This window comes from Pristiophorus japonicus, chromosome 7, assembly GCF_044704955.1.
Source record: "Pristiophorus japonicus isolate sPriJap1 chromosome 7, sPriJap1.hap1, whole genome shotgun sequence".
In the NCBI taxonomy this organism is placed as follows: domain Eukaryota; kingdom Metazoa; phylum Chordata; class Chondrichthyes; family Pristiophoridae; genus Pristiophorus; species Pristiophorus japonicus.
In genome coordinates, this window is record NC_091983.1 from 119,405,241 (window position 1) to 119,422,764 (window position 17,524).

The 17,524-nt window shown below is 45.9% G+C and overlaps 1 non-coding gene across 1 annotated transcript; it reads left to right on the top strand.

The window, feature by feature from the left end:
- Positions 1–622: 622 nt before the first annotated feature.
- trnae-cuc (transfer RNA glutamic acid (anticodon CUC)) lies at positions 623–694 on the top strand. The gene has a single exon. It is a non-coding gene; the product is annotated as a tRNA-Glu (tRNA).
- The last annotated feature ends 16,830 nt before the right edge of the window (positions 695–17,524 follow it).

Sequence of the window (17,524 nt, forward strand, 5' to 3'; positions counted from 1 at the left end):
CTTGTAAATTATGGTTTTAGAGCCCCCAAAAAACTACAAAAATACAAAAAAAAAACCAAAAAAAAGGGCCTTGGGAAATGTTTGGAGTGTCCCCCAGATCGGTGGGCACTTGATCTAATGTTTATTTTGTTTACTCTAAAAGAGTTGTCTTCTGCTTCCACGTTAAGCACGCGGCGACTGGGCTCGAAATGATTTTCATTCTATTTTATGGAAGCTCATTTGTAAGTGTTAAGTGTACCGTTTTTTATTCGAGAAATACAAAAAAAAGTCGAAACTTTTAATTTCCCGTCCTCAGAATTCACCGAATGGCAGCCTTTCTGTGTACAACACATGAACTGCAGATTTGTGCAGCACTTATGGAAAACTGCCTGCGCCAATTGAAAAATATATTGCCAGGTTTAAAAAAATATATATATACAACTGTGCATTGAATTAAAAGCTCGGATCTTGGGTCTATAGACCGCGGGGTCGTCCCCAGATTCTGCAGCCGGTGTCTCGCGCACAGGGTTGGATACATTGTGGAACCATTCCACGGAGCATCAGCAGCTGAACACATCGACAGGCAAATGGATTTATACAGCAGCTACACTATCAGAGTCTTTCGGCTCAAATATTTTCGAGTTCCCTGGTGGTCTAGTGGTTAGGATTCGGCGCTCTCACCGCCGCGGCCCGGGTTCGATTCCCGGTCAGGGAAACAGATTTTTCTTTGTTAAATATATCTTTTATGATGTTCAGATTTTTATTAATTTCTTTACTTTTTTTTAAACTTAAATCTATGACATATAATGTGATTTAAATAGTTTAGCTAACTTGTTCTTATGCTTGTTAATGGGAGTTTCTGCTTCATTTTTCATTTTTGTACAAAGAAAATCTCCACTATACAATAGATACTCATTGCATTTGTATTATGTTGTTGTTGATATGCATTGGCTGGTAAGGCAGGGGCTGAAAGTACAAATAACACTCAATTACAAGTCATTATTCAAGTGGATAGTTCATACAAAAGCATTGTTTGCTGCCATCTAATGGTGATGTTAGCCAATGCAAGAATTTTGCTGGCATTTCCTGCAAATTCCAAATTTTAATTTGTCATATCTGTCTTCCCCCCCACCCTCATGAGTTGTCATTGTTACTTTTTACTTAGCAAATATTTGATCTTCATATTTGTAGTTATTTTTGCATTCTTTTACCACACACTATTTCTTTTTACTATTCTTTTTCCTGCCCTCCTGTGCAGCAGAGCCACCCACGGTGCCATGACCTTGGCTGCTGCTGCTCTCCCCTGATGAGTCATCCCCCTCAACAGTACTCAAAGCGGTGTATCTGTTTTGCAGGTGGATGACCGCAGAGGACTCCTGCACTACCTTCTTTCCACTGCTCTTCCTGTTGGTCACCCATTCCCTATCAGGCAGTGTAACCTTAACCTGCGGTAAGACAAATTCACTAAGCGTGCTATTCACATCATTCTCAGCATCGTGGATGCTCCAGAGTGAACCCACCCACAGCTCCAGTGCCGCAGTGCGGTCTGTCAGGAGCTGCAGCCAGATACACTTCTTGCACATGTAGTCATCAGGGACACTGGAAGCGTCCCTGACTTCCCATATAGTACAGGAGGAGCATGACACATGTCCGAGCTCTCCTGCCATGACTTAACCCCGAGATTAACTTAATTTGTCAACAATAATGCTAAAGGTTACTTACTGATAACGAAAAGAAAAAGAAAAAACTACTCACCAATCACTAGCCAATCCCCTTGACTGTGACATCACCTTTCGATTTCTTTCTACTTCTTTTTTGCCTTCTCTCCCTACTGCAGCTGCATCAGCTGGCTGCTCGACTGCCCGAACTCCTTCTCGCCGAGCCTTTTATAGGTCTCTCCGACCCCAGACTCCCGCTGCTCGACTGCCCGAATTCCTCCTCCGACGAGCCTTATAGGTCTCTCCGACCCCAGACTCCCGCTGCTCGACTGCCCGAACTCCTCCTCGCCGAGCCTTTTTTAGGTCTCTCCGACCCCAGACTCCCGCTGCTCGACTGCCCGAACTCCTCCTACACACAAAGAGTGGTAGAAGATTGGAACTCTCTTCTGCAAATGGCAATTAATGCTAGGTCAGTTATTAATTTTAAATCTGAGATTGATTGATTTTTGTTAACCAAAGGTATTAAGGGATATGGGGCAAAGGACGGGTATATGGAGTTAGGTCTCAGATCAGCCATGATCTCATTGAATAGCGAAATAGGCTCAAGGAGCTAAATGACCTACTATGTTCCCTCTTTGTAAAACTTAACATTAAAAAATCTGGAGGCAAGTACTAGGCTATGAGGAAAGGTTGAATAGGTTGGGCCTCTACTCATTGGAATTCAGAAGAATGAGAGGTGATCTTATCGAAACATATAAGATTATGAGGGGGCTTGACAAGGTGGATGCAGAGAGGATGTTTCCACTGATGGGGGAGACTAGAACTAGGGGGCATAATCTTAGAATAAGGGGCCGCCCATTTAAAACTGAGATGAGGAGGAATTTCTTCTGAGGGTTGTAAATCTGCTGAATTCGTTGCCTCAGAGAGCTGTGGAAGCTGGGTCATTGAATACATTTAAGACAGAGATAGACAGTTTCTTAACTGATAAGGGAATAAGGGGTTATGGGGAGTGGGCAGGGAAGTGGACCCGAGTCCATGATCGGATCAGCTATGATCGTATTAAATGATGGAGCAAGCTTGACTATTCTTCTGGGTCTCAATTAAGAAACCATTTTTAATTTAAACAATCAAAAAATCTCACTACAGATGCTAATACTGAAATGCTGCCAGTTTGACTCCAGCATATGATAGTATGAAGCAGAAATAAAAGTGGTGGTGTGTACAAGGGTAACAACTGGGTTTGGGGTAAATCTCAAGAGACAGCCTTTAATAAGACCAGAAACCTGCTATGCTCTAACAAGTTACTTGTATTGTATGACCCATGTAAACATTCAGTACTAGCTTGTAATGCGTCATCATACGGGGTCGGTTGTGTGTTACAGCAAGCAAATGTGTCAGGCAAACTGCAACCGGTTGCATATGCGTCCAGACGTTTATCCAAGGCTGAAAGAGCCTACAGTATGGTTGAGAAAGAAGTGTTGGCTTGTATATATGGGGTTAAGAAAATGCACCAATACCTATTTGGTCTCCAGTTCGAGCTTGAAACCGACCACAAACCGTTCCATCACATTCTATGGTCTGGGTACATTCTTGATGGCCTCCGTCTTGGAGTCCGTGGGTCTGATGCCGTCTGCCGCAATCTTTCTCCCCAGACAATCGACCTCTGGTGCCAAGAAAACACACGGAGCATTTCAGCTTGAGTCCCACTCTGTCCAGTCGCTTTAAAATCTCTTCCAGGTTGTGCAAGTGTTCGGTGGTATTTCGACCAGTGATCAAGATGTCGTCTTGGAACACCACGGTGCATGGAACCGATTTCAGCAGACTCTCCATGTTCCTCTGGAAGATGGCCGAGGCCGAGCGAATCCCAAAAGGCATCTGTGGTACACGAACAGTCCTTTGCGCGTGTTGATGCCCATCAATTTCTTTGACAGTTCAGCCAGCTTCTGTGTCATGTAAGCAGAGGTTAGGTCTAGCTTGGTGAACGACTTTCCCCCTGCTAGCATTGTGAATAAGTCCTCCACTTTGGGTAGTAGGTACTGGTCCTGTAACGAGACTCGGCTGATCGTCACCTTGTAGGCCTCACAAATTCTGACCATCCCATCGCTCTTTAGCACCGGCACGATTGGACTGGTCCACTCGTTGAACTCGACTGGCAATATGATTCCCTCTCGTTGAAGTCTGTCCAGCTCGATTTCGATTTTTTTCTCGCATTATATATGGGTTTGCTCTGGCCTTGTGATGAACGGGCCGTGCTGCAGGAACGAGATGGATCTGCAGCTTGGCACCTGTGAAGTTGCCGATGCCTGGCTCAAATAACGCCGGGAACTTGTTTAGCACTTGGGCACATGGGGCATCATCCACCGAAGACAGTGCTTTGATGTCGTCCCAGTTCCACCGGATTGTCATGTATCTTACATTATTATATATAACTGTATCCTAACATGCTATACATGACTGTAATAAGATATGACCTGTAACCACCAGCATACCTTACCACCAGGGGTGCACTTGCAAGAGACAGGCATATAAGGACAGGTCTCAGGCAAGTGCAGCATTCCAGAGCTGCGAAATAAAGATGCAGGTCCATAGTGACCTTGACTTCACTACATGCCTCGTGTGAATCTGTACTGAGGGGACAGGACTTTACAGTGGCGACGGGTTACGGGATTACAGAATCCACAGAATGGCGAACAACGGATCAGATGAAAAGTACAATGCGGGAGACAATTGGGAGGACTTTATAGAAAGGCTCCAGCAAAGCTTTGTAACCAAAGACTGGTTAGGCGACGATAAGGCAGACAAGAGAAGAGCACATCTCTTGACCAGCTGTGGCTCGAAAGCATACGCTTTAATGAAGGATCTGTTGGCACCCGAGAAACCAGCAAGCAAATCGTTTGAAGAATTGAGCACACTGGTAAGAGACCACCTGAAGCCAGTGAGCAGCCTACACATGGCCAGGCACAGGTTCTACAACTACAGACGCTTTGTGGGCCAGAGCATACCCGACTTCGTGGCGGAACTTCGGAGGTTGGCTAGTTTATGTAAGTTCTCCGATGAACTGAGGAGAGAAATGCTGAGAGACTTTTTCATTGAAGGAATAGGCCACGCAGGCATATTCCGAAAGCTCATAGAGACCAAGAACCTGACCTTAGAGGCAGCAGCACTGGTTGCACAGACATTCTTGGTAGGGGAAGAAGAAACGAGGTTAATTTACAATGCAGGTACGACAACTAACAAAATATTGGAACAAGAAGTTCACAGCACTAAACAAGCTGCTACCTCCACACACAGACAAAACCGGGAGAACAGGTTTTCGACAGCAGGCAGAAACCATCAAGGGCCACAGGAATGGCCGTTCACACCTCATCAACCCACAATGCGAGCAATCAACTACAAACTGAGAGAAACTCAAGATAGATCAGCCAGACGCAGCTCATTCTTTAGGAACTCTTTGAACAATGGAACAGGTCTGTGCTGGAGGTGTGGGGGTGGGCACTCATCAAGGGGATGTCGATTTCAGCATGCCGTTTGCAGAAATTGTGAATACACAGGGCATTTGGCCCGCATGTGCAAATAAACGCAGCTTGGCTGATAGATGAATCGGATGGGTCAGAAAGCGGAGCAGAAGATGGTGGGGACAGTACCCGGGACACCGATGTACAGCGGGTCAACACGATCAATGGCCATTGCTCCTACAACAGGACACCTCCTATAATGATGAGGGTCCTACTCAACGGGATATCTGTCAACATGGAGCTGGATATGGAAGCGAGTCAATCTCTCATGGGGACTCAACAATTTGAACAACTGTGGCCGCATAAAAGAGACAGACCAAAACTCACAAGACACCAAACTAAGGACCTATACCAAAGAAATTATACCAGTCCTCGGCAGCGCCATGCTCTCTGTCAACACAAAGGGACAGTGAACCGACTTCCCCTGTGGATTGTCCCCGGAGACCCCCCAGCACTGCTGGGGAGAAGCTGGCTGGCAAAACTAAACTGGAAATGGGATGATGCCCATGCCATGTCATTAGAGGAATGGACCTTCTGCTCAACAGTTATAAAGTGATTTGAACATCTCTTTCAGCCAGGTGTGGGCACTTTCAAAGGGGCCAAAGTCAAAATCTACATCACACAGGATGTCCATCACAAGGCCAGAACTGTACCCCATGTGATGAGGGAAAAGATTGAACACGAACTAGACAGACTTCTGCGGGAAGGCATTATATCACCTGTGGAATTTAGAGACTGGGCAAGTCCCATTGTCCCAGTCATGAAACCTGATGGATCCGTTCGAATCTGTGGGGACTACAAATCTACCATAAACAGAGTCTTCCTACAGGACCAGTACCCGCTGCCCAGAGCGGAGGACTTATTTGCCACATTGGCTGGAGGTAAACTTTTCTCAAAATTAGACCTCACATCTGCGTATATGACTCAAGAATTGATCGAGGAATCCAAGCTACTCACCACCATCAACACACATCGAGGCCTTTTCATGTACAATCGATGCCCATTTGGCATCAGGTCAGCAGCTGCCATATTCCAGCGCAACATGGAGAGTCTGCTCAAGTCCATCCCGGGGACAGTTGTATTTCAAGACGACATACTTATCACGGGCAGGGACACCGACTCCCATCTCCGTAATTTGGAGGAAGTACTAAAGCGGTTGGATTGGGTAGGCCTACGAGTCAAGAAATCCAAGTGCCTGTTTCTCACAACCAAGGTTGAATTTTTGGGCAGAAGGATTGCCGCTGATGGAATCCGCCCAACAGTGTCCAAAACAGAAGCAATTTGCCTGGCACCCAGGCCCCGGAATGTCTCAGAACTGCGTGTCTTTCTCGGGCTACTCAATTATTTTGGGAGCTTTATGCAGAACTTAAGCACGCTGCTGGAGCCTCTCCACGTGCTACTCAGGAAGGGGTGCGATTGGTTTTGGGGGGACGCCAACACTGTGTTCTAACAGTGTTTTGACTTTCTTTGACCCAGGTAAAAAGCTAGTTCTCACATGCGATGAGTCAGCGTATGGGGTCGGATGCATTTTGCAACATGTCAATAGTGCGGGCAAATTATGCCTCCAGGTCACTTTCGCGGGTGGAGCGCGGGTACGGAATGGTAGAGAAGGAGGCGCTCGCGTGTGTGTACGGTGTCAAAAAGATGCACCAATACCATTTTGGGGCCAAGTTCATGTTAGAAACCGACCACAAGTCCCTCATGTCCCTCCTATCCGAGAGCAAGGCAATAAACGCCAACACCTCGGTGCGAATTCAACGGTGGGCACTCATGCTGGCGTCCGATGACTATACCATAAGGCACAGACCAGGCACAGACAACTGTGCCGACGCACTCAGCAGGCTACCCCTGGCGACCATGGAAGGGTCTGACGAACAGGACTGTGAGATAGTCGTGGCAATCAATGCCTTTGAGTCCACAGGTTCGCCCATGACGGCTCGCCAAATCAGAGCCTGGACGGCCAGCGACCCCACGTTATCCTTAGTAAAAAGATGTGTCCTAACCGGTGACTGGGCAGAGGCTCGCGATGCCTGCCCCGAGGAATTAAAACCCTTTCACAGGCACATGCATGAGCTATCACTACAAGCAGACTGTCTGATATGGGGCAGCCGAGTAGTCATGCCTCTGTGAGGCAGAGAGGCATTTGTCCGGGAGCTCCACCGCGAGCACCTGGGGATCATTCTCATGAAGGCCATAGCCAGATCCCATGTCTGGTGGCCTGGTATTGACGTGGACTTGGAGCTCTGTGTCCGAAGATGCATCATTTGTGCCCAACTCAGCAATGACCCCAGGGAGGCTCCACTGAGCCCCTGGCCCTGGCCAAGCAAACCGTGGCCGCGGGTGCACATAGACTATGCGGGCCCATTCATGGGCAAAATGTTCCTCGTAGTTGTAGATGCATTTTCAAAGTAGATCGAATGTACCATTTTAAACTCGAGCACAACCTCCACCACTGTGGAGAGCCTCGCAACCAGGTTTGCAACGCACGGAATCCCTGACATATTGGTCAGTGACAATGGTCCGTGGTTCACCAGCGCAGAATTCCAAGACTTTATAATTGACCACGGCATAAATCATGTCAAGACGGCACCATTCAAGCCGGCCTCCAACGGCCAGGCGGAGAGAGCAATGCAAATCATTAAACAAGGCATGCTTAAAATCCAAGGTCCTACGCTGCAAGGTCGCCTATCGCGACTGCTGCTGACATACAGATCTCGTCCGCACTCACTGACTGGGATCCCCCCCCATGCAACTGTTGATGAAAAGGACTTTAAAAACAAGGCTCTCATTAATCCTCCCAGACATGCACGAAATCGTTGAGGCAAAGCGCCGTAAGCTGACTGAGTACCATGACAGAAATTCGAGGGGGAGATGGAATGAGATAGGGGACAAAGTGTTTGTACTAAACTATGGCAGGGATCCCAAATGGCTTGCAGGGACAGTAACGGGCAAGGAAGGACAATGGCAAAAGCTGCCGGAGGCATGTTGACCAAGTCAAAAGCAGATTTACCAACAACACTGCGGAACCAGAGGCAGACTACAATGTGGAACTCGCACCACACCTGGTGGACAGACAGAGGGAACAACCTGAGGAAAGGGCAATCCCAACAGACAGCCCAGGCGAGTCAACAACAATCATACCAATCGAAACAGACAGCCCAGGCGAGATACCAGCAACCACACCCAAAGAAAAACAGACACCAAGGCAAACAACTGAACCACAACTCAGACGCTCCACGCGAGAGCGTAGACCACCTGAGAGACTGAACCTATAAAGACAATAAGACCTTGGGGGAGGGTGATGTCATGTATCTTACATTATTATATATAACTGTATCCTAACATGCTATACATGACTGTAATAAGATATGACCTGGAACCACCAGCATACCTTACCACCAGGGGTGCACTTGCAAGAGACAGGTATATAAGGACAGGTCTCAGGTAAGTGCAGCATTCCAGAGCTGTGAAATAAAGGTGCAGGTCCAGAGTGACCTTGACTTCACTACATGCCTCGTGTGAATCTGTACTGAGGGGACAGGACTTTACACGGATCTTGCCTAGCCAGCTCCTGCCGAACAGCGTTGGGCCATTGCCTGGTACAATCCATAGTGGTAAATCATTCTGTCGAACGATACTTTCACTGCCGCACTGCCAAGAACAGGTATGAATTCTTTGGTGTAAGTGCGCAGCATTGTTTGAATTGGGCTCAGTTTTGGCCTCTGTGTCTTGTTGCCCCACAGTTTCTCAAAAGCCTTCTGGCTCATAATCGATTGACTCGTCCCTGTGTCCAATTCCATGGAGACTGGAATGCCGTTAAGTTTAAACTTTATCATTATCGGAGGGCTTTTGGTGGTGAAGGTGTGTACCCATACACTTCCTCCTCATCCTCTGGTTAAGTTGCCTCTCCTGCTCGTTCAGTGTGATCCACGCTGGATCAGTTGTTCTCTGCTGACTCTGCTATGTGGTGAGTCCGATGTTGCTTGCACATTCGCTGGAGGTGTCCCATTGTTCCACCGCCCTTGCACACAGTGCTTGAATCGACATTGATGGGCTCTATGACTGTCCCCGCAGCGCCAGCATGGTGTTAATGGGTTAGCATTAGCACTCCACAGTGGCCTCTGAGTCACCCTAGGCCTGACCTCTGCGGTCGTGTGGGCCCTACCATGTACAGTTCTGCCTGCTGGAGGTATTATTTTATTCACAGTACTTGCTGGTGAGCTTTGATTCTGTGAAGATATCTGTTTCGTGTTGTCGTTCGTGAATATGAAGGCCTGGGCTATCATGATGGCCTTGCTCAGGTCTAAGGGTTCGGCAGACAGTAGTTTGTGGAGGATGGCCTCGTGGCCAATTCCGAGCACGAAAAACTCCTGCAACATTTCCCCCAAAGATCCTGCAAATTCACACTGTCCCGCAATGCGTCTTAGTCGGCGACAAAACGCGCCACATTCTGGCTCTCGGAGCGATGGTGCATGTAAAAGCGATACCTGGCCTTTAAGATGCTCTCCTTCGGCTGGAGGTGTTCCCGAGCTAGCGTGCACAGCTCTGTGTAAGTCTTGTCCGTTGGTTTGCCTGGGACCAGTAGATTTTTGAGGAGGCCATATACCGATGACCCACATAGAGTGAGGAGAATCGCCCTGCGCTTGGTCTCCATCCCAGCCGTGTCTAGCTCATTTGCCACGAAGTACTGGTCGAGACGCTCAATGAAGGCTTCCCAATCATCACCCTCAACAAATCAAGAATATCAACGGCAGCCATTTCCGCGTGAAAGTTCGTGATCTGTAACTCATCGCCAGTTGTTAAGTTCAGAATAACTCCACGAGGCTGTGTTGTAAGCTCAAACCATTGTGACCTTGGTCTCTTTAATATAACTCCAAAGTGAGGCAGCAGCATGGTGGACTGCCTTTTATACCTGCTTGTTCTAAGGTGCACAGATGACCCATAGGTCTCCCACAGGTGTGCTCCCTAGTGGCAAATCTTACACATAGTGAGGTTCACATACATAACAGCCACCTTCTCCATAGATGGAAGATTAAAGCATCCCCATCATACGATTGTGGAGCTCCTAATCAGACTTTGGAACACATCATTGAGCACTGCACTCAGAGGAAATTTGCAGGCAGCTTACAAGTTATCCACACTGTTACACCAGAAGCTTTGGCCTGGATATGTGACTTAGGTAATGACATTTGATTTGCTTTGCTCCTGCCATATGACAGTTGAAGCAGAAGATTAATCATTTATTCATTTTGCAACATTTTATTAATGTGCATGATTCATGACAATGAAAGGGAGAAATATAAGTTGTTAATGTAAATGGTATAGTATACTATAGTGTGAAATTTGATTTGAAAATGTAAGTTAAGTTGAAAACATTTACTTTTTATTTAAAATGTTTCTTATTAAATATTACTCATGATTGTCTCAACAATAAAAAAAAAGGTAGCAAACATACTATAACTGTTTTGGGATAATGTAATCAGGCCCATTGCACCAAAGGTAGATCTAAAAATACAGTATTTTTGCAATTATCCCTCGGGGTCTAGTTTAAGGGCAGAGGGCATCCTTGGAGTATAGTGATTCCCGTTGAACTAGCAGAATGTTCCTTGACAGTCTAGAATAAAAATGGATCCAGACCTTAGCACTCTGTTGTTGGTATGATTTGCATCAGTTATTCCTGGCAGTCCTGTGGTTGTTTTGTTTTTACTTCAGTTTAGCTATTCAAGGACCTGAATCCCTGGCCAGCTGAAGTCTAAAGAAAACCAAACATTCATTCCTGCAGCAGTCACAGGGTCAAACTCTATTGCTTTGAAAACAGGCTCTGCATATGGAAACCAGTGAAAGAAACCGGACATGTAATCAAGAACCAGGTAACAAGCCAGAGGTCATAGCCTGTTTGCCAGGGCCACATGTGAACCATCCAAATTATATCTAGAGCCAAGAATATACCAGGTTGACTCCAGGATAAACTCTACAGCCACTTTGGAGCCACTCAGATTTAATATTTGCTCCAAAGTACTTTCCTGTGGGCATCTTGACCTACATCTAAGCTAAATCTAATGTGACATTTTAGTGTTTGTACAATTTATGTCTATTTTCCAGAGTTTTTTGGAGGTTGCAAGAAATTCTAATTGAGTAGGACCAAACCAGACTGGTTTTGTTTAAAATACTTGCAGGAGATGTATATTTTCTTGTTTCAGCTTTTAGCCTTGGCTCAGCTCTGTTGTTTAAACTGGAAAATTCTCATACTTTATGGGCAGGCAATTTTACATCAAAGCATTTCAGCTCAAAGCAGTTTTCTTTGATTCCTTGTGTCATGACTCAGATTCTTGAAACTACAGATTCAGGCACTATAAGCATCACACCACATTGGTTGTTAGTTCGGTTCAGTTCCGACTTGTTCATCCTGCCAGATTTAATACTAACATCTGATTTGAATAATTGAGAAACATCTTGCAGTGGGATTGTCATATCTATCCTATAATACATTAAAAAATCTTGCATCCAGAGCACAATTCCTGTTTTTGTGTTTCTTACTGTCACACTTTGTCAATTGGCTCAAAGTAACACGGCAGAAAATCAGAATTGAAGAAGTAGGGAACATATAAATTAAAAGCAACAAAAGTGATGGGAAAACTACCAATGAGAAAGTATTAATGATTTATGATAACAACCAATCCTGAATGACCAGTCAGGAGAGCCTATCAATATATATATATAAATAAGAAAAAGGTGAATCAATCAAATTACTCAAAACACTACTTGAAAAATAAAATTCCCTCTGCTTTTTTCTCAGTAACTGAAATTTTGATGTGCAAACTAAGGTTTCAAACAAAATAAGACCACCATAGCCCTGAAATTCCTCCTGAGGGCTTTCAGAGGAGATCTGTGTGGGGCACAAATTCCAATAGCTTCATGGATGCTCCTTGACCCATGTCCCCCAAACCCCAACCAGAAAATGATAAACCAGATAAAATGGAGTTGAATCCTGATGGAAATATAGTCTGCCCTATTTCCAACCCGGCAGGAAATCTGTAAAGATTCCACCTTTGCCATGACAAGAATTTTGGAGCTAAATTTTTTACTATCACTGATAGAGTCAAAATTATATCTGCTTTGTGCCTTGGGAACATAGTGAAAAAGGACTGTGATTCATAACATTGGGTCTCCGCACTTTTGTTTGTCTGGTATTTCCAGGGTTCTCCTGGAAGCAGGAGTGGCGGGGTGGGGGGGAGGGGGCTTCTGTTGAGTGCTTGCAACTCCATTCAAATTCAATGCAAGTAAGGATGGAGTGATGTAACCACCTAATTTACATAGAATTATATAGAATTTACAGCACAGAAACAGGCTGTTCGGCCCAACTGATCTATGTTGGTATTTATGTTCCTCCAACTCTACTTCATCTAACCCAATCAGCATAACCTCTGTTCATTTCACCCTTACGTACTTATCTAGCTTTCCCTTAATTGAATTTTAGTCTCCCATCAGGCAAGTGTCCATTTGGAGGAATTCTCAGAAGAAGTGGACTCCAGGTCCAACATCCACTACATTCAGATTGGAAGGTCTGGGCAGGAAGTGGGTGACATCTGATGGAGTCAAGCACTTTCTATTGCAGGTTCAGGAAGAAAAGATTCAGGCTGGAGGCCTCTCAGACTACAGCAATGACTGGAGGTGGGTGGGGTGGATTGACCCATCCACCTCCACGGAGGTGTGTGTGGGGGGCCTGACCCATCCACCTCCATGGCACGAACCTGGTATTGCAGTACTTCCAGGAACGGTGCAGTGGCTCTAGGCCTTTTGGCTGAGAGCATTGGCACAGAGTGATCCTTGCTGTGTGCAAGGTGACCTCTGGCGTTTGTGATTTGACAAAGAATTGGAAAGATTGGCTACGAATTAGGAAAAAAAAAAATGACTGGATTTCCACCCCTGTTTCCAGGTGCAAGGCCCTGCCAAGGGGATGGCCCCTCTCTCAGGTACACTGGGCCTAGGGTCATTACCCTGATACCAGGTTATTACCAGCTGATCCTGAAAATATGATGAGTTCTGGGCAGGTCAGTTGGAGTGCACTCTGGAGTGCGGTCTGCCTGACATGCCCAGGCAGAAAAGGAGAGAAAATCTGTATCTAGGATCTGCATTATAATGTATGCACTAATATGCACACACCAGTGACTAACTGGACTAGTATTTCAATCCAAAAGTAACTTGCATTACATTTAACCACATTCCTACAACTCTTGGCACATTGACATCTTAAAAAAGCTTTACCCCAAAAAATCCTAAATGTGTCATTTACTAGTTTGAACCCATGTCCCTTCTACTCTCTCAATTTAAAGTAATTTTCCAGATTTACCTTTTAGATACAATTTACTATCTTATAAATCTGTATAAGATCCCTTTTAATTGATTTCCCCTGTAATTTTAAACTTAATTGCAAACAGTCAGGCCCAATAAAGAATACCCACTCAAAATAGTCTTAACATTTAATGTTTTTTTTATAAAAACAAATCTCAATCTCAGCTATCCACGTCCTTACATTATCCCATAATCCCTTTTCTTGAAAGAAACAAATCCTTGAGAATAAAGCACTGTCTACAACTGCCAGCTGTATACTATTTGAGCTAGGTTAAAAACTTCGAAAAAGAGCATAAACTACTAATGGGAGGATAGTGGCAAGCCCTTAGAGTGGAAAAAGTGCTTTGGATTGACTCCAATATGTGCATTTTCCTGTATGGTGATTGCCCCTATTCAGGTGTAAGGAAGGCCTATTGTTTACTAAAGCACTCTCAGAACATCATTGCAATTTGTAAACAGTTACAATAAATTACTCTGCCATGTTTCTTTACTGCATGTGACAACTAATTATTCCTTCCACCATGGCAAAGTTTAACCTCAAAAACAATGCCCTTGAAACTCGATAACGGTGCGCCCATTTTGCACGTGTGAAACGGGCACCCATGGCCGTTGGCATGCATGCACTGATTCCGTGCCATAAATGCGCCCCACCATATTATTTAGGGCTGTTAAGTAGGCATCCAGGGCACATGCCTGAAACTGACATTGGCCCCTTTGCCAAATTGGACTTGTGACTGACTGCAGCATGTGCCATGCAAACTGTGGTCAATTTTATCAGGTGGTGGAGCCTTCCACCTGAAAGATAAATTAAAAGTTTTTTGCTTACCTTGTACAGGAGTGCTTCTCCTGGCTTCATATTAAAATCACAGGCTTCTGCTGCCCATTGCTCGCCTCCCTTGATTGCGTCCCTCCCCTCTCGGACTCTCCTGATCCTCTCAGCCAGCATCTGTCAGCCAATCTTGATGCCCTTTCCCCTCCACCACCCCCGCCCCCCAACTAACCCCTTGACCAGTGAGCTACCTCTAGGACCCCAAATGGTGCCTGCAGCTAGCTGGTAATAAGCAAATGAGCCCGGTGGATCAATTTGCTGTGGTTATGCTGCTGGCCTCATTAAGCACCTACAGCATACGTTGCACTGGCATCACATCCCAATTCTGGTGCAATCCAATTTCTATGCCAATTTGGTTTCCTACACTGCTCTACCCATGTATCTTTTCAAAGTTGTTAAGGACTGCAGAAACTAGTCATATTTCCTCCCATTTTAAAAGTTATTTTTCTATATTAGACATTATTCCTCAGTTAAAGGAAGGTCAGGCAACCTGCTTTCGTCCTTGACAATGCTATTATTGAACTAGCCATTAGGAGGTCCACAAGAGCAGCAGAAGCTTGCTTCAATTTTGACTTCCTTGTAGGGAAATGTCTCCCTCTGTTGGCACAGCATTGAGTTGGAACTCACCATATTGGAAGCAAGGTTGCTACTACAGATTAAAAACAGTGCATCAGACACTTCTATGGTAGGTGACTGCAGATACATGGTACTCCTGCAGTTGATAAAATCCTACGATATAATATTAAGGAACCCTCATCATCATAGGCAGTCCCTCGGAATCAAGGAAGACTTGCTTCCACTCTTAACATGAGTTCTTAGGTGGCTGTCCAGTCCCAATACGAGAACCACAGTCTCTGTCACAGGTGGGACTGATAGTCATTGGGGGAAGGGGTGGGTGGGACTGGGTTGCCGCACGCTCTTTCCGCTGCCTGCGCTTGATTTCTGCATGCTCTCGGTGACAAGACTCGAGGTGTTCAGTGCCCTCCCAGATGCACTTCCTTCACTTAGGGCAGTCATTGGGCAGGGACTCCCAGGTGTCAGTGGGCCTGGTCGAGGACGCTAATGTTGGTGCGTCCGTCCTCCCAGGGGATTTGTAGGATACCTGGTGGTATTAGAGGTCCCATATTTAATGGGTGTCACAAGCTGCCAACAGGTTTCTACTTAAATGTAAAATTGCATAGCTGAAATCCCCCTTTTTTGCAATGGCAAATGTGTCTCCTGCTTCTAGAGAGGCTTGATTGGAACAGCACCATGTAAACCAAACAGGAGACAATAATGCAAAGGTCGCATGTCTTTTGATGAGCTGACAGAGAGGGTTGATGAGAGTAATGCAGTTGAAGTAGTGTACATGGATTTCCAAAAGACGTTTGAAAAAGTGCCTTTGACACTGTTAACCGCAAGGGTCTATGGAGCGTCCTCCTCCATTTTGGATGCCCCCAAAAGTTCATCAACATCCTCCACCTGCTCCACGACGACATGCAGGCCGTGATCCTCACCAACGGATCCATTACAGACCCAATTCACATCCGGACCAGGGTCAAAAATGGCTGCATCATCGCCCCAACCCTCTTCTCAATCTTTCTCACTGCTCCACCTCACACTCAACAAGCTCCCCGCTGGAGTAGAACTAAACTACAGAACCAGTGGGAACCTGTTTAACCTTTGTCGTCTCCAGGCCAGGTCCAAGACCACCCCAACCTCTGTCGTCGAGCTACTGTATGCGGACAACGCCTGCGTATGCGCACATTGAGAGGCTGAACTCCAGGACATAGTCGACGTATTTACTGAGGCGTATGAAAGCACGGATCTTATGCTAAACATCCGTATGACAAAGGTCCTCCACCAGCTTGTCTTTGCCGCACAGCACTGCCCGCCAGTCATCAAGATCCAGGGCGCTGCCCTGGACAATGTGGACCATTTCCCATACCTCAGGAGCCTCTTATTAGCAAAAGCAGACATTGATGAGAAGATTCAACATCGCCTCCAGTGCGCCAGTGCAGCCTTCGCCCGCCTGAGGAAAAGAGTGTTCGAAGACCAGGCCCTCAAATCTACCACCAAGCTCATGGTCTACAGAGCCGTAGTAATACCTCCCCCCCATACTGTATGGTTTAGAGACATGGACCATGTACAGTAGACATCTCAAGTCACTGAAGAAATACCACCAACGCTGTCTCCGCAAGATCCTACAAATCCCCTGGGAGGACAGATGCACTGACATTAGTATCCTCGAAAAGGCCAACATCCCCAGCATTGAAGCACTGACCACACTTGATCAGCTCCGCTGGGCAGGCCACGTTGTCCGCATGCCAGACACGAGACTCCCAAAGCAAGCGCTCTACTCGGAACTCCTTCATGACAAACGAGCCAAAGGTGGACAGAGAAAACATTACAAGGACATTCTCAAAACCTCCCTGACACATGGGAGTCCCTGGCCAAAGACTGCCCTAAGTGAAGGAAGTGCATCCAGGAGGGCACTGAACGTCTTGAGTCTCATCGCCGAGTGCATGCAGAAAACAAGTGCAGGCAGCGGAAAGAACATGCGGCAAATCTGTCCCACCCTCCCTTACCCTCAACGACTGTCTGTCCCACCTGTGGCAGGAACTGTGGTTCTCGTATTAGACTGTTCAGCCACCTAAGGACTCATTCTAAGAGTGGAAGCAAGTCTTCCTCGAATCCGAGGGACTGCCTATGATGATGATGATGACGACATATTAAGCTTGCCTGCAAAATTGAAGCGCAAGGAATAAAAGGGACAGTGGCAGGCTGGATATGAAATTGGCTAAGTGACAGGAAACAGAAAGCAATGGTGAATGGATTTTTTGGGGACTGGAGGTACATTGGTGTTCCCCAGGGGTCGGTTCTAGGACCACTGCTTTTCTTAATTTGTATTAATGACTTTGACATGGATGTACATGGCATGATTTTAAAATTTGCAGATGACGCAAAACTTGGGAGTATAGTGAACAATAAGGAGGAACTTCAACAATTGTACATCTCTGTCTGGCATAAAAATAAAATGGGGAAGGTGGCTCAACCGTGACTAACAAGGGAAATTAGGAATAGTGTTAAATCCAAGGAAGAGGCATATAAATTGGCCAGAAAAAGCAACGAACCTGAGGACTGGGAGAAATTTAGAATTCAGCAGAGGAGGACAAAGGATTTAATTAGGAGGGGGAAAATAGAGTACGAGA